General features: G+C 35.1%; 1 protein-coding gene across 1 annotated transcript in view; it reads right to left on the bottom strand.

The window, feature by feature from the left end:
- CDH11 (cadherin 11) overlaps positions 1–27,744 on the bottom strand; it is an 82,231-nt gene that overhangs the window by 34,134 nt on the left and 20,353 nt on the right. The window contains exon 2 of the mRNA XM_005152165.2: positions 7,733–7,863. The gene's annotated coding sequence lies outside the window, so the exon portion shown is untranslated. The remainder of the gene's footprint in view (positions 1–7,732; positions 7,864–27,744) is intronic.

Below are 27,744 nucleotides of genomic sequence, written 5' to 3'. Positions count from 1 at the left end.
ATCAGGGCTTGTGGCATAGATCTGAATCCTAGATCACCAATGTGCTAGATCACCAACAGGACAGTAAAAGTACTCGAGTGTGAACCAATGTGTGTCCAGTCAGGTAAAGTTCTATCTTCCAAATCAGTAACAGCCAGTTTTGTCCCTAATGAAGACCAGTGAAGTGTAACTTGAAAATGAGCTTGTGAAAGAGGAAAAGAAGCTGATAGAACTGCTGGACTGAGAACAGTACAATATTTGGATGAAATGACTTTAACATGAGACCAGTACAGGAGGAAATATTTATATTCATGGAAGAAAAATAAAGTCTGATAAAATCAATAAAAAGAATTAACATGTGTACATATATACACACACATATATTTAAAAAAAAACTTAAATATACCCTTACATACAGCACATTTTCTATCAAAATATTCTTTTCAAATAGTTCCCAGGGTGTTATCACTATTTCAATCCAATCAATTTCCTCTGAAGTCTCCCATAATGATAATTAAATAAATTGCTCTTGGAGTAATTATGTTTTTTTTATGGAAAAGGAACTATTAAAGTAAAGAGAGATGAGAGAGTGTGTCACCAAACATAATCTTTCTAAATACATTGATACATGTTACATTTATAGGAAGAAGGATGGACTACTTAGAAACTTTGGACCTTTTTCGGTTTTGTGAAAGACATGTTGACTTCATAGTTGAAGCAAGAAAAAACTAAAATTACTGCTGACAGTTCTGTGAGAGCATAGAGAAAAAAAATGGAAGTTGTGTCAGTAGAAAGCTTTTAAAGACCATATGTTTCAAGCTCAACAGAGTTAGTGTGAACTAGAAGCCAAGTTGCCATGTTAGAAGCAAGTAGCTGGTAAACAAGATGAAGGTGACTAAAAGCCCAAGACTAATGAGCAAGTGTATTGTATCAAATGGCACTTTCCATGCAGGCACAAATACATGTTTGCAAGAGCATGAGGTTTTGGAGACCAGGTTACTATAGGTCTATTAATAAGGTTCGGTGAATGGCAATTCATCAGACCAAATACCTATCATCTCTGTGAATTTTACTATGCTTGATAGAGAGAAATGGGGCTTTCACGGTTCCAAGTAATTTCCAAATATGTGTTTCACCCATACTTCTCTTGCTTACAACTCAGGCTAAAATTGTCAGTTGCAGTGTTTTAAACGTATCATGAGTTTTGTTTATGTTTCTTCTCAGATTAAGTTCCAGCTTTTCTAAAGTTTCACAGAATCACAGAATCCCAAGGCTTGGAAGCGACCTCGAAAAATTACCATATACCTGCTAAGCAATGTGTATCATTCACTGATGTAACCACCAGAACAAGCTGACATAACCATCTATCTTGTTCTCTCTTCTAGTCTCGTATCTGAGACTTCACAGAATTTAAATGCAATACTGCTGCTTGTTGGTTTTGTTCACATTACAAAGAATCTGGATCTTTTAATTTAAAAGTCTATGCAAAATTCCAGTGTTTATTTTTTTCTTTGTGTATAATGCTGAACACTCCTGTCTTCCTTTTTCTTCTAAATCTCTTTGGTAAATAAAATTGTGTAAGACTAACCCATATGGATTAGTATTTGAATTTTGTGATGATGTTTTTAAAATATCACATCCAAGGACTGTGTTATAATGCTTTTCTGCTAACTTGTTATTTTATGGCCACTGTGAAAGCCAAAAGTAAGTGTTTTCAACTCAAAAACTCAGAAGAGTTAGTAAAAGAAAAATAAATTACTTGGTACCACTTGTACTATACCTACAATCAAAAATAGCTTCCTGGAAATCCAGTGGACAGAGATAATAAAGCATCAGACAGGCACCAGCTGGAGAAACTGGATCTGGGGAGTCATCCAAGAACTGGGAACATCTTTCTGAACAGACAGTCATATTACTTGTTCAAATGTAATGGCTGTCAGAGTAAACATTGCCTTAAAAACTTTTTTTTTTTTTAAATCTGTGCAAATTTTGTGGACCCCTTCTGGTTTAAGCTTCAGTAAGTGAGCTTAGAATCAGACTCAAAGAACGATAAATATAAGGAGAAAGATCTCATTATGAGGGTCATAAGCAGCCATTAATGCTTGTAAACCCAACTGTATCTAAACCCAACTATAATGTGACACAAACTATTATGTAAGAATAAGATTGCTGATATGAACATTTGCTAAGTGTGTATATTATGGTTCATCAGGACTTGTTCTGGCCTGCCTGAGGCTTGGTTTTGGTTAGCTTTTTTGTTTATAACAGGTTATCTACAGACCAGATGCCTACTGCCTAATTCATTTTGGCTTTTTGCTTAGGTTTGGATGGCTGTGTGTTGTACTACATTATGTTTATGCATATATTTGTAATGGATAACAACAACAACTCACTATTCCATATAGAACAAACTGTCTATGGCTCCAAACAAAATACAGCATAGAGACAGGCGGGAGACAATATGAAGCAATTTGAAAGTCCAGGTACAAGATGATATCGGAGACCTCAGGGCTGTATACTGCTATCAGGGTCAGCTACCAGCCACTGAACAAATGCAACCTTGGAAGCTGCACAAAACCAGTTTTAGAGGTAACACAGAGAACAAAAGACAATATTGAATATACATAGAAGACACCATTCACAGTAAAACTGGATGTAATGTAGAACTACAGACCAATGAAGAACGTGCAAGGTATGGAGATGTGAAAGTTTAAGTTGTCAAACTTAAAAATTACTCTAAGTGGGTTGTAGAGTAATAAGGAAGAAGGAACCATCAGTCTATAGCTATCGGTGCAAGGGTCTCCATTCCTATCCCTGCAAGAATATATCTGCCTAAGGGGCAGCTGATGGTGAGTGTAGCACCAGGGAAAGGGTAGATACTAGAAAGCTTATGTGTTTCATGTTTAACTGTACATAACTTGGATAAGAGCTCAGCTTGTATGAGAGCTCAGCACAGGTTAACTAATGATTTTTGGTTAGAGTGTTAAGACTTTACATTAACTACAGTTTCTGGCTTGTTCTTTTTGCCTAAATCAGTTCCACAAGCTGTAGCATAATAAACTGATGGAAACTTCAAGCAACCTAAGTTGAAACCTCGATGCAACACACCTGTATTCAATCACAGGCAAAGTGACTGTTCAGTCAAACAGAAGACAATGTTGTCAACCACGTGTGAGGTCATAGAGTTTCAGCTTAAAGGAGGTAAGAGCATGTGGGGAGCAAATCAAATCACTACAGACTTACAAAAAAAAAAGGTCGTTCCATTTGATGATGAGGTTTCTTGAACACACAACTACGGTATTATTCTGTTTATCCTGCAAGCAGCACAGTAGCAGAAGCCACTGGGTCACTAGCTTTACTGTGAAACAGCACAAGATAGTCTTTGCTGAACTTTCCTTGCAGTAAGTCATTGTGATTCACTGAAACTGTTCCCTGTGAGAGGGCTGTTGTCTCTTGTGTCTGACACAGGGCAGAGAGGGAGAGAAGATGGAAGTGCCTTAGGATACGTAAATAGAACAGAGCAATGAAGTCTGCAGTTAGTGCCCAGTGTTGAAATGAACAGCTAATTAGTGAGCACAAAAGGTTTGTGCAAACGCATTTTCTGTAAAAATTAAAAGAAATTTTCTTCTCTCCAACATACTGCAACTCATACATGTTGCCTGCAGTGAAAACATGAAAACAGCTCAGAAGGTCGAGGGAGTCTTTTGGTTGGTTGGTTATTTTTTGCTTCAGTGCAGCCTTGGTTCACAAAATATAGCTCATAGCATGAAACTAAGCCAAGATATCCAGGAGGCCTCTCTGAGACCAGACTTTTGAGGTTACATAATCTGTTTCTATTTTGGGGGGAGAGAAGAGAGAATGAGAGGCCAAGTATCCAAGTTCTCTCATAAAAGTAGGCATAAACCTGTAAAAGTACAGAACCATGACTTTTCAGTATTTTAGGTTGTTTCTAAAAGAAGGTTGTGTTCATAAACAGAATCAGAGAATACCCTGGAGGGTCAGTCCTGTATTTGATTCCAAACATCATATTGGCTCAGACTTCCCCTTTTCTGGCCTCTCCTGTTATCCCCTTGAATTCATTAGAAGGTTGTGGCCACCAGCCAAAAATAATGGTTAATACATCCCACAGCACATATTCTTTGAAGTATCTTCTGAGACAGGAATTTATAGTATTGTTATAATAAAACTCAGATTTCAACATTAAAGTCTGTGTACTTGCCATACATACCAGAATTATACAGAAAATTTGAACCATGAAACCCTGAGGAAACTAGGAAAATATGCAGTAACATCTAGCAAGAGGCCATTAGGACTTGCTTATACCTTTAAGAACAACCTTAAGCAACAGATAAATCACATATGATGTTAGACAGGTAGAAGCAATGGACCTAAAATAAATGCCACTGAATCGCAAATGTTCTATTTTTTGTACACTGAAATATAGTGATTTTACCCTGGTCTAGAGCAATTACTACCTTAGATAAGAAAAGATGGGATTGAGTCCTGACTTTGTCCTTTCTTTGGTGCTCCATGCCTCTGCCCAGCTCTGAGAAGGTTAGTTTTTTGCTTTGATGTAGTGGTCCACTGTGTGCTATTCTATTCTTTTATATTTGGCCTGTTATTATGCATTCAAAGATTATTAAATATGTGATTTTCATCCCAAAAGAGTACATATTAATCTTCTGCAGGAATTATAAAGTATTGCTTTTACAGACTAGAAACTGTAAAGCTTTTTGCTGTAAAGGAACAGAAGTATAGACTTTGCCTAAAACCTTGGAACAAACCTTCATTTACAAGACAAGGGAATCATTTTTATTTCACTACATGAATTCAGTGGGCTGCCACAGTTCAGTCATAATCTGTTATTGTTTCCCTGCAATCTTGTACTATTAATTTTTCTTTTTAATGAACTGTCCAGTCTAGTTTAGCTGTGGGAACTATGATGGAGCTACAATGTAAATGGTTTATGTCATGCCTCTGTCAAAAGGCTTTTCCCTGCAGCACTAGAATGTAATTGAAAAGCCATTTTAAAATAAAGCAACTAAATGGTTGCAAATGCAGGTTGTCAGGAATAAAATGGGAATATCCTTTGCATTACATTAGCTTTTACCACTCATACCTTGAGTGACTTTATGAAGATTAGTAAAGCCACATAAATTACATATGCTAACATGCTTGTATTAGCAAGTACTCCTGAAAGATACTGAAGACATTTTTAGGAAGTTTTTCTTCAAAAATGACTTTCAATTACACAATTGGTTTGGTTAAATACCTTTAAAGTATCAAATACACTAAATTTTGCTTTATTTTATAATATACAGAACGTATGAGATGGCAAACTAGCTTCTGAGGTTATGTTGCATATGAAACCTTGAATGGCTAAGTTCACCGTAATGTTTTTATATATACCATGTACGTACAAAACATGCACTGGATTATTTTTTAACATAAAATAATGTCTAATTCTGGTCTTAAAAGCTATATAAGCATCGCTTGTATAGAAGCAAAGTGAGAAGTGTAATACAAGATAAAGCAGGACATTGAAGTTATAACACTTTTCTATTCAGGTATGTAAGCCTCATTAAATGTGCTAGGACTGTAAGATATAATCCCTTAATGAATCTACTGGCCATTCTCCAGTGACTGAGTAGCCAAGACTGTGTTACATCTCCAGATGAGCTCAGCAGTACCTTTCTGTCTGCCCTGTTCTTTGTTCCATTATTCATGTTTAACAATAGTTAAACATGAATATTTTACCTTAACTGTTTAACAATCTAGATATTATAACACAAAATTTGCATTTCTGCACAGGCACAGCTATGAGCAACTTAAGAAAAAAATCCTTCAAAAGAAGAGAATTTAAGGAGCACATGCAAAGCATATAGAACCAGGATGCCCAGGTTTACATAATAATCAACAAAAGCAGTTCTTGTTTCTCCTCTTTTACAGGGAGGTACTTCACACGCCAAGCAATATCTCACAGTCACTATGCAGGAAGCTTTCTTTCAGAAATTATTTGCTTGAACTCTGAAATGTAAAAAAGTCTCTGAAAATAAACACAACAGTTTCTCAGATCAGACATGAAGAAAACTTCAATAGGGACCCAGTTTGTAAATTCACTTATCTCCTATACTAGTGAGAGCAATGGGCCTTAAAGTTTTCCTTTAATATTATTCTTCACATTTTTTTAATTTGTAAAAATTAAGTTTACTTGGAAGTGTAGCTTTGAAGCCAAGAATAAGATGACTAGAAAGAGGCGTGAGCTAAACTTTGAATTGTGATATATGAAAATGTCAGAAGTGGCAAACTGAAACAGTGGTGAGAAAATTCACATACCACTGCATGGAGGGGAGACTCAGAGAAACTGATGTGTAACTAATTTAAGATATTTTTGTTATGTTTTCCTGAGACTCATATATGAGTTTGAAACCTAGTCAGGAAGCCTTCAGTTAGACCAAACTCACTTTAATTTCATTCACTTAAAAAGCTGTATCTGAACAAGAATTGAGCATTGTTTGCAAAATTTGTCTCTTGTTTTTAGACAGGATAAAAATCTCACATGCTGAGCTACAGCTCTTCCTCAGAAGGAAAGGAATTTACACATTTCCACCTAAGTTAAATTGAATGCTATTGGTGTCACTGTCAAAGACACTCTGTTTCAGCCTGATACTAATAGCTGCAGTCTACCTTAACAACTCAGTGAATACCATAAACATATATCCTATATAGCTGCTCACAAGGCTGTTTAAAGTATACAGCCCATTTGGTTGCCAGAAATAAGTTCATCATCATTCAAGGACATTTACACAGAAATGAAGCATCTGCCAAACAGAACTTGATTGTACTGAATGAAAAAACTGTGGATGAGTCAGCTAGACAAAGAGTTTTAATATCCTGGCTTTGTGCTCTTTATCCAAATAATTCAGGTGGAATCATGCCTTTGATTCTATAAAAATGATAGTATTTACATGTTTATTATCTATTACATTTAATCTGTTTCTCTATTAAGTTTTTCTAAAAACATGGAAACTCCTTTAAATGTACAGTTCTTACCTCTATGGAATCACTTGTTTCAGTGATATCACAACTGAAAGCAACAGATGATATGGGAAAATTAAAGGCATCAGAGAAGCAGATACAACTATTTTGAGGTCTAGAGTTTCCCATACTTTTTCCAAACTTTCCACAGCCACCTTCTCTAAAATGTAAAAGTCACCACTGAAGTATTTTTCTAACCCAAGTCTGAGTAGTTATATTAAGCTGAGTGGTATTGTACAAAATACCAGAGAAATAAAACAAATATGGAATTAATTACTTATTTATGTAGGCCTAGAATAAGGAAAGCATGAATCCATTTGGCTTGCTAAAACCAAGTTGGAAAACTATTAGAAAACATATTACATTTCTCTTCCTCAGTACTCTACTGCTGTGAGTTTTCAAGAGATTCTCTGTTGTTTTAAGCAAGAAATTAAACAAATGTGATCCAAAAATATGTACCATGTCAAACTGTGCTTTACCAACACAGCAGGATGGTCAGTGTCCTGCAGCATTAGTTCTCCTGAGTGACAATCAAAACCAATGGATAAACTCTACATTGCATGAGAAAAGTGGTAGACAGCAGGCAACAGGCAAGTGATTAGCCATTGAAGAATTATTCCATATATTGTACAAATATTGCAGACACTTTAGAAACAAAAGCCTAACTGTGCATACCTGACATCACTCAGAATTTGTACTTTGATGTACTACTTACCTTCACCCACTGGAAACTTGTTGCCAATTTATGTAGCATATTCCACACATTTGAAATGCCACTTAATGAGGCTGTGACGACAATGCAGATGTATATTTTCTGCTGCCACTCATCCAGTACTTCAGTTCTGGCTACAACGAATGAAAAAGTGCATTTGAAACCCAACACAATAGTGGTACCATAACAAAAGAAAACTAAAATCTAGCCTATCACAGTAGCCTAAAAAGCATTTGAAGACTAGCAAAACAAATACTCAGTGTGATCTATTATTATGTAGTGATGTAGACACTATATTTCTGATGTTCATTTGATACATTGATAAAGTCTTAAATGGGTACTAAATGAATTCTAGGACCAGTATTCATTCTAGCCAAGGAAATCAGGCTAGATTATGCTGTACTTTAATTTTTTTTTAATTTTTTTTGAGAATTTACAGGAAGAATTATTCAAAATAGCTTCTGTAATTTGGGTTGATACATGCAAATAAGGAATTTTTTTCAGTATTTAATTGTTAAAGCTGTTTCATTTATATCAAGCGTCCATTTTGTACTCACTTTTCACCCCCATTAAAGCAACAAAATTGCAAAAAAATATTTCAGCAGCACAGCCCAAATTTCAAAGTTGCTAACAAAATCATTGAGGAGAAATTAACAGACATTCACTGAATATTACATATCCAATATTGCAGTATTACTCAAATATATTTCACACTCCATCAAAGGAATGAATAATGTCACATGGCTTCTATTGCCAGTTGCGACTGCAGATACATTGACTCATGTTTTTTTAGAAATCTGTGATAAATGTCCAATAAAACCCATATTCCTAGAAAGCAAATTTGCTAAGGTGAGCCCTCTCAAGTGAGATACGTTTTGTGTGATGACCTAGTCAGTAACATAGAAAGCATTTGGTTTATAAAAATAATTTATACATTCAATGTACTTATGCAATGAGCTATGAAATACATATGGCATTTTAAAATATTCTCATTTTGCACAGTCTTCTGTCCCAGAGGACTCTTTTGAACTAATTCACAATTAATATGATGAATGAAAAGAAAGACTAAATCTGAATAAACTTTCTTTTTTTGACAATTTGTTCAGTATCTTCACAGATGTCTTTACAGATGACTTTGAAGCTGAAGATTAATTTTTGCCCAAGACATTTGAAGTAGCTTAAGTAAGTATTTCTCAAAAGCTCCTCTTACATATCCCTGTTGTCTAATTTTTTGAGATCTGTTTTGTTTTTAAGAACAACAAATAGTTAATTGAAACTACCAGTCCTCAATCTAACCTGCTTTACTTTTAAGCTTTTTCCTGTGCATATACCTACTAGCAGTGAAGTGCCCATGCACATAAAAATTTAACTATCAAGGCTCCATTTTCCAGTTACACTGCCTTTAAACAGACATCAGAAATTACAAATCAATATTTTTTCAGCACTAATCACTTTTTGAAGCAAATAAATCTTCATATTATCCTTAAGCAAGGAGAAACTCCTCCAGACACAAATTTCAAGAAAAACGTAATCCAAGACTGTTGAATGATTTCCATCATTGCAGTACAAGACATAGTTCAAATGATGAATTGATATGGGGTATCAGACACTAGTTTTACACATATTACCTTTTTTATTTTCTTATTTTATGCTGCAGCTAAACATGTCTTCAATAGTAAGGATTTACTTACTCTATAACCTTTACAAAAAGCAGAAAAGTCAAAGAAAAACAGCTGCTGTATTTACAGAGGGCTGTTTCAAAGTCCAATCATAATCACAAGAAAACTAAAAAAAAAAATAAAATAAAATACATTAAACAGTTTTCCAATGTTCCAAATAGATTGGGCACAGTGGCATTTTACATCAAATTTCCTAACAAGATTTTTTTTTAATTTTTTTAAATAAGCTGTGGCTTCAGAGTCAGTTTATCCGAAGTGACAACTAGAACAATTTTGAAATGTTGCTAGTTAAAGGCAGAAAAAAAACCAACCCAAACCCATTGTCACTATGGTAATTATTTCACAATGCCTGATGTTAAATGGGCAGTCCTGTGGCCCAAGAAGCAGCTGAATCCTGCATTGTCCTTGCATGATAAAAAGATTTGAAAGTCTGAAAAGCAGAGGAACGGAATCTCACAGCTTCTTAGACTTCCCTCTGAAAGGGCCATTGTAACATCATCATAAATCCTGGGCTCCCCAGGCACTTGACAACTAAAGCAGTGGACAATAGAATTCTTGTGTTGAACAAAACACTCCTTGTCTGCCAAAGGGTTTATCTGCTTCATTTACAAATGTCTTTCATTGTACCAAAATAATTTAGTATTAGAAAAACTATTAGGAAGAGCACTAAATAAATATTCACAGCTTTGTGGTCTGTTTGGCAAAATGAATAAATTAATACAACCAAGAAGCATGCAAAATATGAGATTTAAATTAAGGACACCCAAAACAACCCCAAACTTCTCTTTTCTTTTCCTCTCTATTTTTTCCCTTCCTTATTGCATGGAATTACACTGAATACACAAAAAAAGATGTAGGTACATTACACTCACTAAAAAAAATTCAAAGTATTAGAAAACTTCAAAGATCTCAGAAAATTTCAAAGATCTCAGATGTAGGCAAAATTGTACCCAGTGTCTTTTTAAATTTAAATATTTTCAGAAGAGCAATTACAGAAGTAAACTTGGGAACATATCTGAGGCTTTAATGAAATAGAGACAAAATACTTACAGCCATAAAAGGATTTAAACTGTGGATTTATAGCTGCACGTTTAGCTCCCTGTTAGTGAGAGGCATTTGGGATCAGTTTCTGAAATGAAGCAGTTGCCAGATTATTGCAACTTTTTCAATCCCAATAAAAATTCTAGCAGCTATCACAGAAATGAAAGATATCAAAATATTCCAAGTATATATATGCAACTTCAAAAAGCATCTCTAACATAGTCAGAATTCCATTGTATAAGGTTTCTGTAAACAGTTATTTGCTTACAATTTACTAGAAGTGGTTACTTTACACCATACACAATTACTAAGGAAAAATATTATTAATCTTTTTAAAGTATGGCTCAAACAAACTGTACTGACCATATTCAAAGTGCCAGAGTAATCTGTATGGCTGAAATAAAACCTGAAGAAGTTGAAACTCCTTGACTGAATTATTGATTATCAATTACTTATTCAAATCCAATATGGAAACAATGTTTTTTACATAGCCCTGGCAAATAGGTTGAGTAGCTGAAAAGCTTTTTTTTTCCCTGTGTCTAATCACTACAAGCCTATAAAACATAGAGGTATTTCTAATCTGCGTATTAAACAGATAAGTGGGAAAATATAATATTCAAAATGTACATAATAACCAACCAGAATACTGTTAAAATGTAAAAAAAACCAAAAAAAGTCTAACAGCCTTTAAAATAAAAATAGCATCACAAGTCTTAAGCTTATAATCACAAAACAGAATCTGAGATTTAGGCATATGTGAGCTTTCCATGGTTTCCACCATGAATTTGTAGTCTGGCCCTGTCACACACCACTTAACCTTGGAACTATTTCTAACAGGAACAAAGGCACACTATAAAACATTTCACCTATGAAAAATGTACTAGTCAGTATAAAAATCAGAGGAAAGAGACCTCAATTCAACCTCCTACAAGCCAGCTGAGTATCTCTACTGTTTGGATGCATAGCTTCATCATGTTTTTTTCTCACCTTCTCTCTTCAGTGAATAATTAACTGTTCAAGCCAAGTAACATGAATCCATACATGAAGTAACCAGTATCCATCCTAGAATAATGCAGGTGGGAAGGGACCTCTGGAGGACATCTGATCCAACTTCACCACATAAAGCAGCACCAAGATCAGTTACTTTAAGTTATTAAGGTTGTCACTTCATTAATGTTAATAGCTGAAATTAGCAGCATGACCAAGGTCACTGTATGGACATGAACACTTTAAGGGCTTACCATCTTATGCTGAAAGATTGTCACATAAAAAGTAACACAACAAAACAAAGAGCAAGAATTGCATTAGAAATAATGCAATTATATCTGCTTTATAAATACATATGTGTGTAATTACAGGGACTGTTGGCAGGTCAGAGATAATGACTTTGATACCTGACCTCATTTCTGAGTCAGGAGATATTTGAAATGCTCTGTGTGTGCTCCTGAGCACCTAGGACACCTTCAGTATACTTAAGGTGTACCTCTAGTTCAGCAGCAATAATGGAGCATACATTTCCTCTGTTACTGGCTTCCACCACCATGATAGTTCAGCTTTTTTTTATTACCTCCTGGTTCTGAGGTAGGAAAGTGTTAAAAAGTGTCCTACAGCACAGAGTTCAGTCCTGGAGGAACTAAGTTTTCAACCTATGATTTGCATAAGGCTATCATAAAATGAAGCTTGAAACCAAATTTTGAACCATGCAGTTGTACCATCCTGTTCCTTCCTGCAGAAGGAAAGAAGGACCTTTCCACACGGGGGTGGCTTGTTGAATGAAGGACATGCAAAAAAGTCAGGACACACAGCAAAAGGAGAAAACCTAAGAGCTGCAGAGGTTTCACACAAATAAGGTTATTTTCAAAGCAGGTAAACAGCCTCTTTCTTTTTCTTATTAACTATTTTCATTTTACATTATACTTTCTACAAAAATATTTTCCCTTAGTATTTCCATACATTCACAATGCTGTTGAGTGCTGACTAACATTCAGCAGGTTGCAAATAGCACAAGCAGGGAATTGGTGAGACTGACTCCTTATAAATCCTTTGTATTGAAAAGTAGTTGACTGTCCTGAATACTAAGCTGCTAGACATGGAAAGACATGAATGATGGCAGAAATCAACAAACTAAAAACCAGAATAGCTGTTTGTTATCACAAGGGACAGAAATACATTTTAAGGGGTTTCAGAATATTCACAGACTGCAGACTAATGACCAAATCTCACCTGTTCAAGGCCAAATTAAATAGCAGTAAGAGAAGAGGTTTATGTGGATTCACAAGGAGCAAATAAGCTCCACTTAAATAAGCTATTTACAGATCACATGAGTGCCCAGGCTCTGCATACACACAATATAGTATGACTTTATCAGTTTTTTTCTTGCTTTTGGGTCACAAGTGCCTGGAGGTAAATGATAGACCCTTGAGGATAAAGTCTGTATTAATTAGCTTCATGCTGCTATATCATGCTCCTATCCAGGTACTAAGAATACAAGTGGATTGGGTGGCCTGAAGGCAGGTATGTTCTGTCATTTTAAATATCATAAATCAAGCCTTCCAATGTTTCCAACTTCCCTGAGTTTCTTCTAAAAAGTAAATTTGGAAGACGAGGATCCACAGCAAGTAGATACATACTTTCTATACATACATGCGCATAGAGCTATATATGCATGTAAATAAATCTTAATAAAATACTTTATAACTTTTTCATGCATAAAAAAAATATTTCTGTGTACTACACTGTACATAATTTGAATTCCCTGCATCTGGAAAATGCCTTTATTTGTCCTCTAAAAATTTGACTTTTTATATTTGCTGTTTAACACATCAACTTATGTTCTTGAGCCACCACCAGTAAAATGTGCATATATATTCTCTCTTGGAAAAGCATATTATACATACAAAGCATTTAAAATCAGTTACTACCATTGCAAGAGGCACACGGAATTACTCCAAAGCCCTCTAAGTCAATCTGGAACTCAGCTTCCACTGGCAGCAGATGACAGAGACTGCTAGAGTGGGATCTTGCACTTTTTTTTTTTTTTTTGCTTGTTTCCTCCCCTCGCCATTTTCATATTTATATTCTTGCGTGATTTTCTTCCATTAAACACAAATGGACAGATCCTTCCTCTGGAGGAAAACTATATCAAAGACTGTCTTCACTAGCATTTGGAGCTCTATTTATCTTATTTTTCTCTGCTGCCAATTTCAGTAGGTTGCTCTCTATTTCTTTCCTCTGGCTTTCTTCTGCTCTCTTATCAATCTCTTCCAGTGACCTGAAAAAAAAAAAAAACTAAAAATTGAGAGCTACTGAAGTATATGCTGAATGCCCCCATTAGTCTAGCTGTAGGGGACACACAGAAGTTAAAAAAATATAAAAAAAAATCAACTTGCCTTTCAAAAAACCGTTTATATAAATGTACAAAATCATCCTGCTGGTTCCAGGTCCACTAGATACACCCAAGAAAGAATAATTCTGGGACATCAGAGATATCTTAATGGAGAATAGCACAGAATTCTTCCAAGAGACTCAAGGGAGACAGAGTTCTTTGGTCTTACAGACATTTTTTTTTCCTACACCTTCTCCCTTTTATTAATAAATAAAGAAAAGAGGACGTGTTAAGAGTCACCACAGAGATCTGACATTTCTGAATTTCTGTGTGCCTCATTCAACACTCTGTCAGCCTGTGAAAGATACATGATTCATTCTGGGAAACCTATTGCAAACCCAGAAAAGTACCTTCAAACATTTTTAAAGTTTTTTTAAAAAGTTGAATTCAGTTTTATTTCTGGACTGAATACACCTTTTTCTCTATTCCACCCCATCCTCTTCCCAAACTCCCATAGGTCATAGCTTGTCTAGATGTAGGGAGGGTGAAAGGAAGGGAAAATAGATAGTAAGCTCATATTATGTCAAACAAAACGGATTCAGTGATTCAGTCTCTGTCTTTTCCTCATTTCCTTTTGTGTTTTCTCAAATGACATTACACAGTTGGCTTCTCAATCAAGGACAAGGCAATGTCAAACACATTTGTCCATTAAACAGTCTTCAAGTGTTGACAAAAGGAAGCTTAGAAATTGAAGGCGGACAAGTTAAACATTACTGATTCTAAATCTAAGTCTCTTTCAAAGATCCATTTCAGTTTTGAGGACTCAACAATACTAACCAACTGATGTTCTGACACTATCCTGAACTATATAATTTTTAAGAAATGGTAATTAAAGATACAGAAAAATATCGGTGACTGATAGAACTTGGAAGTTGTGATAGAACTTGGAAGATATGCAAGAACTAGGAGTGCCTGGTGTGCAGTTTCTACTCATAACTAATACAACTTTCCAGAATTTCAGCAATGTTTAAAGCAAAGATGATAGAATTTCCCACCACCTACAATTTCAGGGTATTCCACTCCAGAAATTATAATATACTTGTACATTTTATGGAGTTATTTTGCTATTTGGTAACATGCCCACCTATCTTTTCTTGAGAGCTGAAACATAAACACAGATCTGTATTTCAGCTGCATCATGTAATGAAGTGCTTGTAACAGTGAAGTTCACAGCCAAAATTAAACAGAATATTTGACAATTTTAATATTTAACATTCTTCTGCTATTCATTATGCCTCCCAAATAACAACGAGACTTTAATTTTCTGTAGTGTAATTATTGTAAACTACGAGCAAGTGCATTATGAGGTTTCTTCAAAAAAATGATTGTGAAATAGAAATATGCATAACCAAATAATAACAGAACAAGTACTCTGCATATTCAGGAGAAATTGTATAATTAGGAAAGAATTCCTACCGACATCAATGGGAGTTTTGCTTCATGTAGATAGTCCTAGGTGTAATTAAGGCATTTCTTTAAATAACAATAAACGAGTTCCAGAGTGCTAAAAAACCCAAACAACAACAACAAATAAACAGCCTTCCCCCTGTTGGTTGAAACTTGAGGACCTGTATGCACAATTTTAAATTATTTCAGGAATGCAGCTGCTCTCTAAGTTTCAGTTACTTTCTTGTGGGTCTCAGCCAGGAGTGTCCAGTGTTAACATATATAGACAAAAAGGATGACTGCATATGGAAATAATCCTAATGCCTAATAAAAATCAAAGATAACTACATAATAATGAAAGAAGTCTCTTTGCCATCTGTGCAGGCACGTGACTTACCAGCTAATGAAAGGTCTATTTGCTAAAAGCTTATCTAAACCTGTGTAAGCGTAATCATTTTTATACAGCAGTAACTCTCTTCTATTTCAACTGAACTGGACAGGGATGGAATATTCCAGGCCATAACTTAAGACTCCTTGGTGGCCTTGGGCAGATTTGCTGGAAGTATCTACACAGTATATTGCTGGCAGATGTGAGCTTTTCCTGCTCAAGTTCCAAGATGAGTTGAAGCTGAATAAATGTGGTTAGCACAGCACACTGTGCCCAACCCACCAAATCCTACTGCGAGCCAAGGCATAGGAGCTTGTGATCAGACCTGCTAATTCAGATTTGGCACTGTGATAAACATGGTTGTGTAGCTGTGGTGGGCTGAGATTCCATCTGCTAACAATAAACTTTGTCGACATGCCCTCTGCTCCTCAGCTCCATCACTAAAATGGCGATAATAATTAATGCCTATATCTGAAAATGATATTGTGAAGGTAAGTTAATTTAATCTAACAATGAATGTTAAGATGTTCTAAAACTAGACTCATATAGCCGTATAATTACTACTTAAGAGAGTAAACCTTTTTGCATATTTATGCTGTAGAACTGAGCCAAAATAAGGCTTTATACATACTTTATGTTCAATTTGGTGAGCTCTCCATTTGGATAGTATAAATAGATGCTCACATCTTTGGTATTATCTTCACGTTCATAAGACTTATGAGTACTGACAACTCAACTTATCTAAACAAACCTCTTATTTTCAGAAAGTTTTGACCCAAGTCACCTAATAATTTTACCTAAGAGTGTGGGCAACTTTGCTTCAACCCCTTTCTCATTCTCCAGTCAGTACTCACAGCAATTGCAAATTATAATGTAGTCCTTTTTAACAGACAGCATTCTACATGCTAAATTATGGCTGAACACTTCAGAAAATTCACTTGAGAAGTTTCAAATGGCAATAATATGCTTCCCCACTCTGTTTTTTAAAAGAAATCTAATTATTCATGCTTTCAATCTCACACAAAAAGTTAATTGTTTTTACATTACTATTTACTTATTACTGTAACTGTAGTGCACAAGGTAAGACAGAGGATGAGAAATAAACCACAGAAACTCCATTAAATGTTGAATTGTAAAATTTTTCCTTTTATATTTTGCATTTTATTCTTCAGGGCACAGGAATTTTCCCAACCACTTTTGAGAAAATAAACCTCAACAATCCCCCACATCAAGACAGCATAATTTTATGAGTGGATACATAAATTATCTTCCAAAATACTTTGTGAACAAATATCTTGTGGTATCAAGAAATACACAATGTTGTAACTCAAAAGGTCAAGGTTTTATGGTTTAAAACATCTCACATCCATGAATGTGGTACAATAGACAAACAAAAATGACCAAAAGATTCAAGTTTCAGAGCAAACTCCTGTGCTGCAAACAGATAAATTTAGATGACAACAGGGAAGCCCACACATCTGTATATAATCAGGGCAAAGCACCCTTTCAAAATGCAGTGTAAGATTCCCACACACATGCTTGTACTGGAGCACTGTGTAACTGAGGCAAGACATAGTCATACACTGTTCTCCTGTTGTATAAAATAATCCACCCATTTACCTATGCTTGCATGGTGCAGGCATGGCCTCTGAAAATACACAGACCTGGTAAAGCTGTACTTTATGCTACACAGATGTTAATAAACACCTTAGAAACAGGAAGTAAAGTTGCATATTATCAGAAATATGAAAGACAGGCAGTTGGAAGTGGAGTTGTTGAGCTGTACGTTTTCCCTATAGTTTCCAGTACTAAAGTTACCTCATTCCAGCAGAGAAATATTTCAATTAATTAAAAATAGTAATTGCAGGAAAGGATACTTACAGGGAAGCAAAAAATAATCCAAACCATCAAAGAGCTTTAGGAGCATAAATTCTTTTGCAAGTCTTAAGTTCTTACATGATTAAATCACACAGACTTTGAAAAAACTTGTGATGGTATGCATCTTCCCCCATAATGGCGAGCTCAGAGTGTAATAAACCCATATGTGCAACAAAACTTAAGTGGAACTTTCCACTGATTTTCAGAAAATGTCATTTATTTTAATTTCCAAAATCAGAGCCAGCAGAATATTTGTACTTTAAAATGTATATTTATACAGGTAGGGAGGATATTGCTATCTGAGCTCTCGTATGTACAGGGTTGAATGATTGAATAATTACCTTAGGGACATGCCAAGCTCAGCACCAGTCAAGAAACAGCACATTGAGCCATACCTCTGCCAACAGATGTGCCCACTCTCACATGGCAGGTCAGGGGCTGTAGAGGAAGATGGGCTTGCTAAACTCAGCTCTGAGTAGAACAGAGCAACTTCTGAAATAGAAAAGTTTAGCTGTCTTGGGGAAAAAGAAGAAACAAAAGGAAGACTTAAGAATGAAGCCAGAAAGCTTTGAAAAGCCAGCAGGCTCCTATGTTAGCCATATGCCTTCATATGTCTGTTCAGTGGGAGTGTTACAGCTCCTGCTGTTCCATTCTTCACATTTTAAAGAAAACGTTACAAGGCCACAAGGACTCACAAACATTTGTTGACATTTCTTCTAGGTCAGCCTTAGGAGGGCTGCAAGAATTTAAACATATGGCAGTATTTAGTTGCATGAGGGAATGGGCTGTTCAGAGAAAAGCAGTAAAGCAGTATTTAGCTCCAAAACAGTTTAATCCACCATAAAGGTTTTATTTTTTTTTTTTTTGGCCAAAGTCCAAACTTTTCTCATTATATTTTCACATTATATTTTTTAAAGCAACAGAAGCTTATCAGTGGAGCTACTATTATGAAATATTTTGCATTTTTTACTGTCCTCCACACAAATAATGTCTTGGTCTGGGGTTCCAGATCAAATGGATTTGATGTGCATTTAGACTTAGATTGGCTATTGAAATAAAATCTACTTCTCAACCTTGTCAAAGGACACAGAACCTTTGCCATTTTGAACCACAAGATTATTTGAATTGGGTTCTCAACATGTTTCAGGAGCCATACGTACACATTTGCAAAGCAGAAAAATAGGATTTCCAAAGCTTTATCTTGTACTCAGATAGCATTGTTCCAAGTCAGATGCTAGCAAGCGTACAATAGCTCACTTGTTGGCATTCTTTATATTTTGCTGTTAAGAAAATTACATTGTGAAGAGTCATCAGAGCTGAGGCTTGTCTCAACCAGTGAATAAAGGGCAGCACAATGTTAAACTTACTCAGAACCACAAAGGGAGCACACCTGACACAGGTATACTGACCGGGCTGCAATATCAGGTGTGGACAATAGTAACCTATGTCACAAGTAAAGGTAACAGCCCTGTGCAGACTGTTTTTGGTACTTCCTTCGATATTACAGCACACTAAGGAATGAGCCGCCAACACCCTTTTCACCTGCATGCTATTATATAAGCCACAATCTTGTCCATTATTTTTGTGGCACAGTATTTAAAATTAGTCATTTAAGCAGCTGAACTGAAAGGTCATGCATGGAAAACAGGGATGCAAGGGCCATCCTCTGTTAAAAAACATGTTTCTTTTTTTCCAAACTATGCAGCAGACATAGTTTTTAAAAGGCAGCTCTAATCCAGAAATTACGTTTTTCCTAAACTTTCTGTTAGCTAGTATCTAATCTAACACATTAACTAACATGAACCAGAAGCTGTCAAACAAGCTACTAGCTCTTGCAAGCAGCCACAGGTGTTAGGAGTACTTGTGTGCGCCCTTGCACCCATCATTCCCTGCTGGGCAGAGGCAGTCATGCCCTGTACCAAGAAGGGCCTGGAGGGCAGGGTGGGTTCCTGGGGTTTTCAAGTGTATGCCCCAGCACATACCTCAGGAAAAGCTAACATAAACATTGAGAGACCATAGGTTTTGCTGGGATTTCTGTGCAAGCAGGCATGCTGCAGAATTTTAAAACAATGCTCCCCTCTGTTTTTGGACAACTTTTTGAAGCTTAAAAAAGAACCCAAGATTATTTAGCGAAAACAAGTGTAAGAAATTAATTTATGAATTACTGAGATGGGTAAAGACATTTTATAGACATTATAAGGGAAAAGCAAGGCTGTCTAATTTTAAGAAGTATAGTACATAAATAAATAAAACATCTGGAAAAGGAAGTTTAAAAGATACATGTAGTATGTATATGGGCTTTCTCAAGAGGTGATTAGCTGGCAGCAGGCAGGGCTAGGTGCACTATCTGCATTGTTAACCAGACAAATGAAAGTTGCTTATATGTGTTATTTTAACCCAGTTATAGACTAGAAAACTAAATCTTCTGGAATTTAAAATGAGTCAGAGGAAAAAAAAAATTAGTCATTACAAATTTTGTGGATGTATAAATCATATGAATAAAAATTCAATGTCAAGTTACTTTTACCTAACTTTCCTACTCTTAACAAAAGTATCCAAATTTGCTTAGAGATACAGCAACTCAAACTGCTGTGGACTTTGCTGTTCTTAAAAAACAAAGCATATTACATTTCATAAAGCTTTGGAAAAAAAAAAGTTTTTCTAATCTTGCTAAAATTAATTTGACATTTCCTGAAAGTTGCTACCGACATTTAACCTTTATCCAAAATTACTTTTTATTCTAAATCATTCAGTAATAAAACTGCATGAGGTATTTTGACACTAAGGGAAGGTAAAAAAATGAGTTTCAGAATCCAATAATCAGCAGTGATCACAACCAACAAAACAAAGGTTGTTATGAATAAGAATCAATAATTTCAGAGAAAATGGTAAATAAAAAAAGTAATTATTGCTAGTCACCACAAAACATGGTGACCTAGGGATGGAATGATTTGTGCTCAAAAGCTGAAGGCAAAAGGTCTTAACTGTATGGAAAACACATTGCATCGTAAGAAGAAACTAGTGTCCTTGATAGAAATTGGCTGCAAAGATTTTAGTCAAATGCACATTTGATGCACTAAATAAAAACTAGTATTTGAAAACAAATGATCTAACACAGTAATGCCCAACCTTGATACTGAACTAAACATAAGTGAGCTAAACAGATCAAAAGATCAGCAGCGTGGGAAAGAGAACAAAACAATGAATAAAAGAGACTGTATGACTCACTCCAACGTCAGCAAGAAAATGCCATCAGAGAGCTGAAGACATTAGGTTGTAAGTAAAAGGTTAAAAATAAATTTTATGTATCCAAAGAGTTGCAGGAAGTCTTAAATGCAAACTTTTCATTATTTTCAAACCAAAGTTGTAAAACAATTAAAGTTGTGAATTTTAAAGAAATTTTTATAATGAAATATTTATACAAGAGCTTGACGTGAAATTCACATTCTTGTTAATATGACAGAAAGCAAGACACACAATTTTTGCCTTTGAGTAAGGCAAACAATTACAGTATTTTAAGTATTTCTGTGTGAGGAAAAAAGGCATCTTAGATTCTTGAGCCTACAAATAGACAATATTTTTCAAGGAGGGGCAAGATGGATCCAGTTCTCAATCTGGACAGAATATAAACAAATACAACAATAACAGTATGCAGCTTGGAACAGCAGCAAGGCAGTATTGAGTTGGGAGATCCTACAGGAGTGCCAGTTTTCTGTAGGACGTTGTTGACATGCTAAAGGTTTTCCCAAACACTTAAGTTCAGAGCGGCGTGCAGGGCTGCTACAAGGAGCCAGTTAAACTGTTCTGCCCAGGCACAACAGTCTGTCTTGTGCTGTGCTGCAAAACCAGTGTGATTTATCATGGGGTTCACTATTACAAGTCTTTGTCTTACACAGATGAGCAGCTGTGCTTTGGACCATTGGAACCAGTTTAGCTGTCACCTTTATTGAGGAGAACCTAATTCAAGTTATCTGAAAGCAGAGAAGTTTGTTTCTGTATTTAGCTACTTATCGCTATTTAATTTATTCCTCTTTTACATGATAAGGAATCGAAGATATTCTGATACAGCCATAAGCAATTATAGAAATTATGCAAATATTGCCATTGCATCTATAAATATTCATATATTAAATGCTTTTATCAGATTCACACACTTTCAGATTCCTTTTCTGCAAGCATTTCCCTGAATTCAGATTATCAAGCATGTTTGCTGAAACAGCATATTTTACTTAACCATTCACACAGACTTTCAACTGTAATTGCTAATATTACTGTCAGAAACCTAACTTAAAGAAATACACATCCATTTAGGAAACTTAAGGGTATCACATTACTTGTACATACCATCAACACAACTCAAACTGCATCAAATGGCTATAAAAAATGACCAAAATAAAATATTATTATCTTAACAACATATTAGTGATTGTGCAAGTGGTCTACTGAGATGATGAAAGCTGATGACACAGAAGTGTTTGCTTAATATTTTGCTGAAACAATTAATTAATTTTCAAATAATATATTAGTAACTATTGTGAACATATTACCAATGGTAAAGCAAGATTACCACAATTAATGAATACTTTTTACAAATTATCTACCATCTTATAAAAAAAATACTTAATCTCAAATATATATATAAATGTTGCTGTATTAAATGGATTCATAATGCTTTATTAAAAGATACAATTCTAGAATGCACAACTGAAAATTAAGTCGATGTGGTTTAATATTGTTCTTTGCAGACCTGAAGTACCTCCAGATGAAATCAATGCAAGCCAGTTAAATAAATGCCCTTGGCAGCTACTTTTTCGTGCCTTAACATATTAACCATTCTTTTCATGAAATCGATATTTATTAATGATTTTTTTATTTCACTTTTAAAACACTGCAACTGTTTCTGAAAGTCACCAAATGTGTACTGTCTTCTGCAGTGTATACAAACATGTAAACAAAAAATATTGACTACCAAGTTAATAATTACAACACATTTTCAACTGGTACACTCTTACATTATTTTTGGTCAATATTTGTATTCCTTTGCCTGCTTTGTGTGAGGCTACAGCTATTTGTAGAGACTTTCATCCAGCAAAGCTACCTCTGAGGCAGCGTTTTCTGTTACTGCTTAGTTTTCTTAATACAACACATTCAGCTGAACCTGCTTCCATATGCCACCATCAGCAACATAACCATGACAAATCCAAAAACTCAGAAGGATTTCTACTGTATCTAGCTATATCTTTCATTTATATGAAGGGTTATGAAACATCAAAAGGCCTAACTAATATTAGATAGTTGCAAAGCTTCTTTAGCTGCCTGCATTCATTTCAACAATTTGTAATAAATATCTCAAGATTTTTTTAAGACAGACACTGGATGACACAACATGTGCTAGCTTCTGTTTGAACCTCTCATACCACGGCTGATAAAGTGTTGTGAGCCAGGTTCTGTAGCAACATATAGATATTTAGATACATCATAATAAAAAAAAATGTAAACCTCGTTCCATGTGACATTACATAGTTCATCCATTTGTTTAATTTTAATTTATAAATTCTGATGAAAGGAGAATACATAACCATGATTTTATGGCAGGTCAGGAGCATCTGGTAGGATAAACTGTAAAAATCACAGTTAGAATTTATTATCTATGTCCAACATTTCTGTCATCAAATCTAAACAAACTGCAGTCCAGTTTTTAGCAATAATTAGCTACGTTTAGAAAACTTGATGGCTGCCTCAGCGAAAAACATAACAAGTGAGGTTCTGAAATCCCCACCACTTGGGCTGAAATGCAGATTTGGTCAAGATAATTTTAATTGATACAAAGCCTAATAAAAATATATCAGCTCAAGCAACAATTATTTTTATTATCCAACAATATAAATGGCTTTGCTGTACTGAAACAACAAACATAATAAAGCCATTCAGATGTCTAATTTATACTCAAAATTTAGTCCCCCAAAATTAGGAAAAAGTAAGTAAGCCAAGCACAAGTTCAACTTGCCACTAGAATTTTTCAGAGTTCAAGCCATTCTAATATACCACCAATACTACTCTGTGATCCTGGTAAGATACTAGCAGAAGCTCAGTTTGATTTGGAGCACCTCTGCAATACCTAGCAAGCACTTCATCCTCCTTCATTACCGTTTAGTACAATCCCAAATAAACTGCATACACTCAATGAGTAAATTCTTTCTGCTCTTGGGAAGGAAAAACTCCAATTCAGTAAATTTATGTTAACATTTTTACTGTCTTAAACACTAGCATGTTTTCAGTAATAATTTTGGTTCACATTTTCTCAGGTAGTTTTTGACTGGACATAAAGCATCTTGCAACTACTATCTGTTTAACAAGAGCTAAAGATTAACCAGCTTCAGCTGGAAGGCAGGCAAGATGAACTTGACTGTATCTCTAAGAAGACCACAACTTTTTCTAGATGTCCAAAATGCCATTGCTAGGATCTCTTCAGCGCAGCCATTGTGCCAATATGCCACCCTTCTTTCATTCCAAGCTAAGTTCTATGTGCTTTAAAATGTACGTATTTTTTTTATTTATCATTTTCACAACCTTATGTATCTTTATAGCATCTGCATTGGTCTTCTTTTTCCTGTTTAGGCTTACCTCATCTTTCTTATTCCTAAATCCCCAAAGCAAAGAATATGTTTTTCTTAATTCATGTTATTTTTTTATGTAAAAAGGTGACAAAAATAATAAAATTCAAAGCATTCTATCAAATATAGAGCAGAAACAAAAATATGGAACATATAAAGTTAGTCAGAACTCACTCTCATACACAAATAGACCAAATCTGTACCCCATTTTCAGTAAACCTAATTTTTTTCAGAAAGAAGAACAAAAAAAACCCACAACCAGGAATCCATGCTAAAGGACAATGCTACCAAAAAGGATACATTTGCCAAGCACTTTTCTCAACCTAACAGCAAAGAAAAGATCTAGTGTCAGCCAATTCTCACTCTGTATTTATTTTGATTTGTGCTAAATCTCCATGTTATACATTCACAGATACATTACATAAACCAATAACAGTGATGAAGAAATAAACCCACAAACACTTCCATTGGAAGGAATGCTCCTCACATTTGTAGCTCACATCACTTACATATTTTCTCTACTTGCACATCTTCCTTAGTCTCTGACTTCTGTTTAACAGCTCTAGCATATCTTAACCTAAGACAACTGCAACCCATGACTGCTCTGACCTAAAGAATCAGCTCTCTGATTTTGGAAGAACAAGAACTTGGCACTGACAATTTCTCAGTTATCAGCAACAATAAGGTGCATTTTGCACAGCAGAAAAATGCTAAAAAGCCATGTATACAGCAGTAATATTAGCTTTCTTAGTCAGGAAGCAGCAAAAGAGCTGTACCAATTTAGCACTTTTGTCCTCATGTAACTGCTATTGACATATCCAAGGACTGATCTGTAACAAATGACTTTTTTTACTTATGTTTTTGTCCTGCCTTTCCTTAAACAATCACACCTCCAGACACAGTGAAAAACACCCCAAGTTTGGACTAAATATGTTTTGCCCTCAACAGCCTATACTCTGAAGAATGGAACACGGTGCTCAACCGTAAGCACTATGGATTGTATCACACTGTGTATGAATGATGTATATGTTCCACTAACAATCTGTTAATGACATTTCCAAGACAAGAAGTGATCTATTTTGCTAATTTTATGTCGATGCATATAGTTAACTATAAATCTTTCTTCAGGTTCTGAAGTGAAGGTCACTGTTGGCCATACTCAGCCATAGTCAGACTGTTACTCATATCCATGGGTTTTTAGTCTCCTGCACAAGGCTTTTATGCAAGAAAACCCTTCAGACATTTAGATTACTTAGAATAGAAATTATTTCTGCTTTGACAGTAGGCTATATTTCGCTAAAGGCTCTAGATTTCTAAAACCATGTGCAAACATATCATAAGTGGTGGGCACAGGCATCTCATAAAGTGTAAAGAGATAAATGACCAGGATAAAGGCCATAAAACATGCCATTTAAGGAATCCACAATGATAGGAGAACTATCCACATCTTTTACTAAGATCCTTCTAGATTAGGAAATGTGATGTTAACACACATGCTCTCTCTACAAATCTGTTTTGTCAGTTTTTACGGGACCTAAAATCCCTTTTCACTCACACCTTTTTCCATTACTCCAGAAATAATTTTTTTAAGTAGCAGAAACTTTAGAGATGTCTAAATTAGCAACGTTTTACTTTCTCTGGCACCCTGAAAATATGAGTGCAGCCTACATCAGACAGAGATGCACAGTTTCATCCTCTTCTCACAGATAACCATGTAAGACAAAAACCTGAGAATAGAAATATTTCAGCTAGTGAAGACGAATAATTTCTGCTATGTAAGTTTTATCTATGAATGGATGAAAGCATTTCTTTGCCAACACATATTGTGGGTAAAATAAGGACTGTTATTGATATGGATATCCTGGCATAACTATATCAGCAAACACTTTCTACTGCAGAAGAAGACCAAAATAATTTCTACTAGATTTTTTCTTTTTAATCTTGAACAAAAAAATAAACGTAGATCAGAAGATCTGGAGAGAGATAATTTTGTTAAAAGGTACCATCTTCTACTTTTGAAACAATTCTTGTTTTTTTTCTACCTAAAACTAAATACAAACACTAATATTAAAAAAAATAATAATAATAATTTCAGACATTTTGCCTATAAAGGCCACCTCTAGATTTGGTAGCTCCAGAAGTTTAATCTAGTGGATTTTTTCTGTTCTCATCAGGCTGAACAGAAACAGCTAGTAATGAGGGTACACAAAACAGCAGACTCTCCCACTAACTATACATACATTTCAATGCATCCACATGACTTCCAATATATCCATATAATCTGTCTTATACAGAAACAAGAGGCTGACAAAGACAAAAAATTTGGAAACTAGATTCAGCTAAGTCCAACTCACGTAATGTGGAAGCTAGCAATTCCTCTTAAATTCAACCTTCCATATTATCAAAAGAAGGATTTGCTAATTATCTTGAAAACTCCTACATGAGTCATTTGGTAAAGAACAGTAGGGGATGGCATTAATTTTCCTCTCAATTAAAATTTTTATTTCCCACCTCCCCCCACCCCCCCCCCCCCCCCCCCCCCCCCCGGAAGGAATTATCTAAAATCATAGCAAGTCTTTCACTTTATGATTTTTCCTGGTTTAGCATCTGAGAATTGCAACTATTTGCTCTGTGAGTGAAATGGATACTTGGCAACATTACTTGTAAAAAAAGAGAAAATAATAACAGTTCAAGAATACAGAAAAAAATCTACTGAAATTCTATAGAATAATATCTGGAAAAATACTTGAAAGAAATTTAGTCTTATTGATTTAATTCTCTTTCTTTTGGAAACCATAACAGTTCTCTGGGAGACTATCACAGCAAGATTTACCTGTTTTTTTTCTTATTTCTTATTCTGTGGTACCCCCATACCTCCCTGAAGAGCAGTTTACTGAAGAAACAAAATATTTACATTTCCTCCCTCTTAAATCTAAAGAAAGAGCCAGAGCTGAATTAATATTATTGAACTTCTTGGGGAGAAAAAAAAAAGAAAAACCAACAAAAAACCCACAACAAAAAAAAAAAACTTGCAAAAGAATAAAGGAAATATAGGTAACATCCTATGATCTGGTACACCGTCACGAATATTCACAAAATCTGTTTTTCAATGGTAAGAAGAAGACTATGGATATCAATATAGGCCTATTATTCAAATATATACCCCATGGTTTTCTCAGGCTCTAAGAATATAACAAATATGTAATATTTAATTTGAAATATTGTAAGAGCTATTTCATACAGGAAAACAGACTGAAAATAAAGGTTATCTTCTCCAAGCTGGAAGATGTCAAATAAATCTGAAAAGGATAACTGTAACAAATTAATCCTTAATTTTCTTATTAGCAGAAATTTTGAGAAAAGTGTTGGTGTTCTTTTGCTCAAAGATGCCTATTCCAATAGTGTTTCTTCCAACTGACTTAGAAGCAACAACTCACACCAGGGTGTTTCTGGGGATAAGTTATTTAATGACTGCAGTTAAGAAGAACAAGACTGATTTAGTGGGTTTAGTCCAGGTTTAGGTAATTAAAGCTTGCACAGCTGAATGAGTTGGAAGGACTGTAGCAGCTTTATCTTGATCACTGAACAGGAGAGACTCTTCTGACAATCATTTAGGCTCAGTGCCATGTAAATATTCTGGCATA

Source organism: Melopsittacus undulatus, chromosome Z, assembly GCF_012275295.1.
Source record: "Melopsittacus undulatus isolate bMelUnd1 chromosome Z, bMelUnd1.mat.Z, whole genome shotgun sequence".
Classification (NCBI taxonomy): Eukaryota; Metazoa; Chordata; class Aves; order Psittaciformes; family Psittaculidae; genus Melopsittacus; species Melopsittacus undulatus.
The sequence above is the reverse complement of the archived record's forward strand: the minus strand, read 5'-3'. Positions and strand labels throughout refer to the sequence as shown.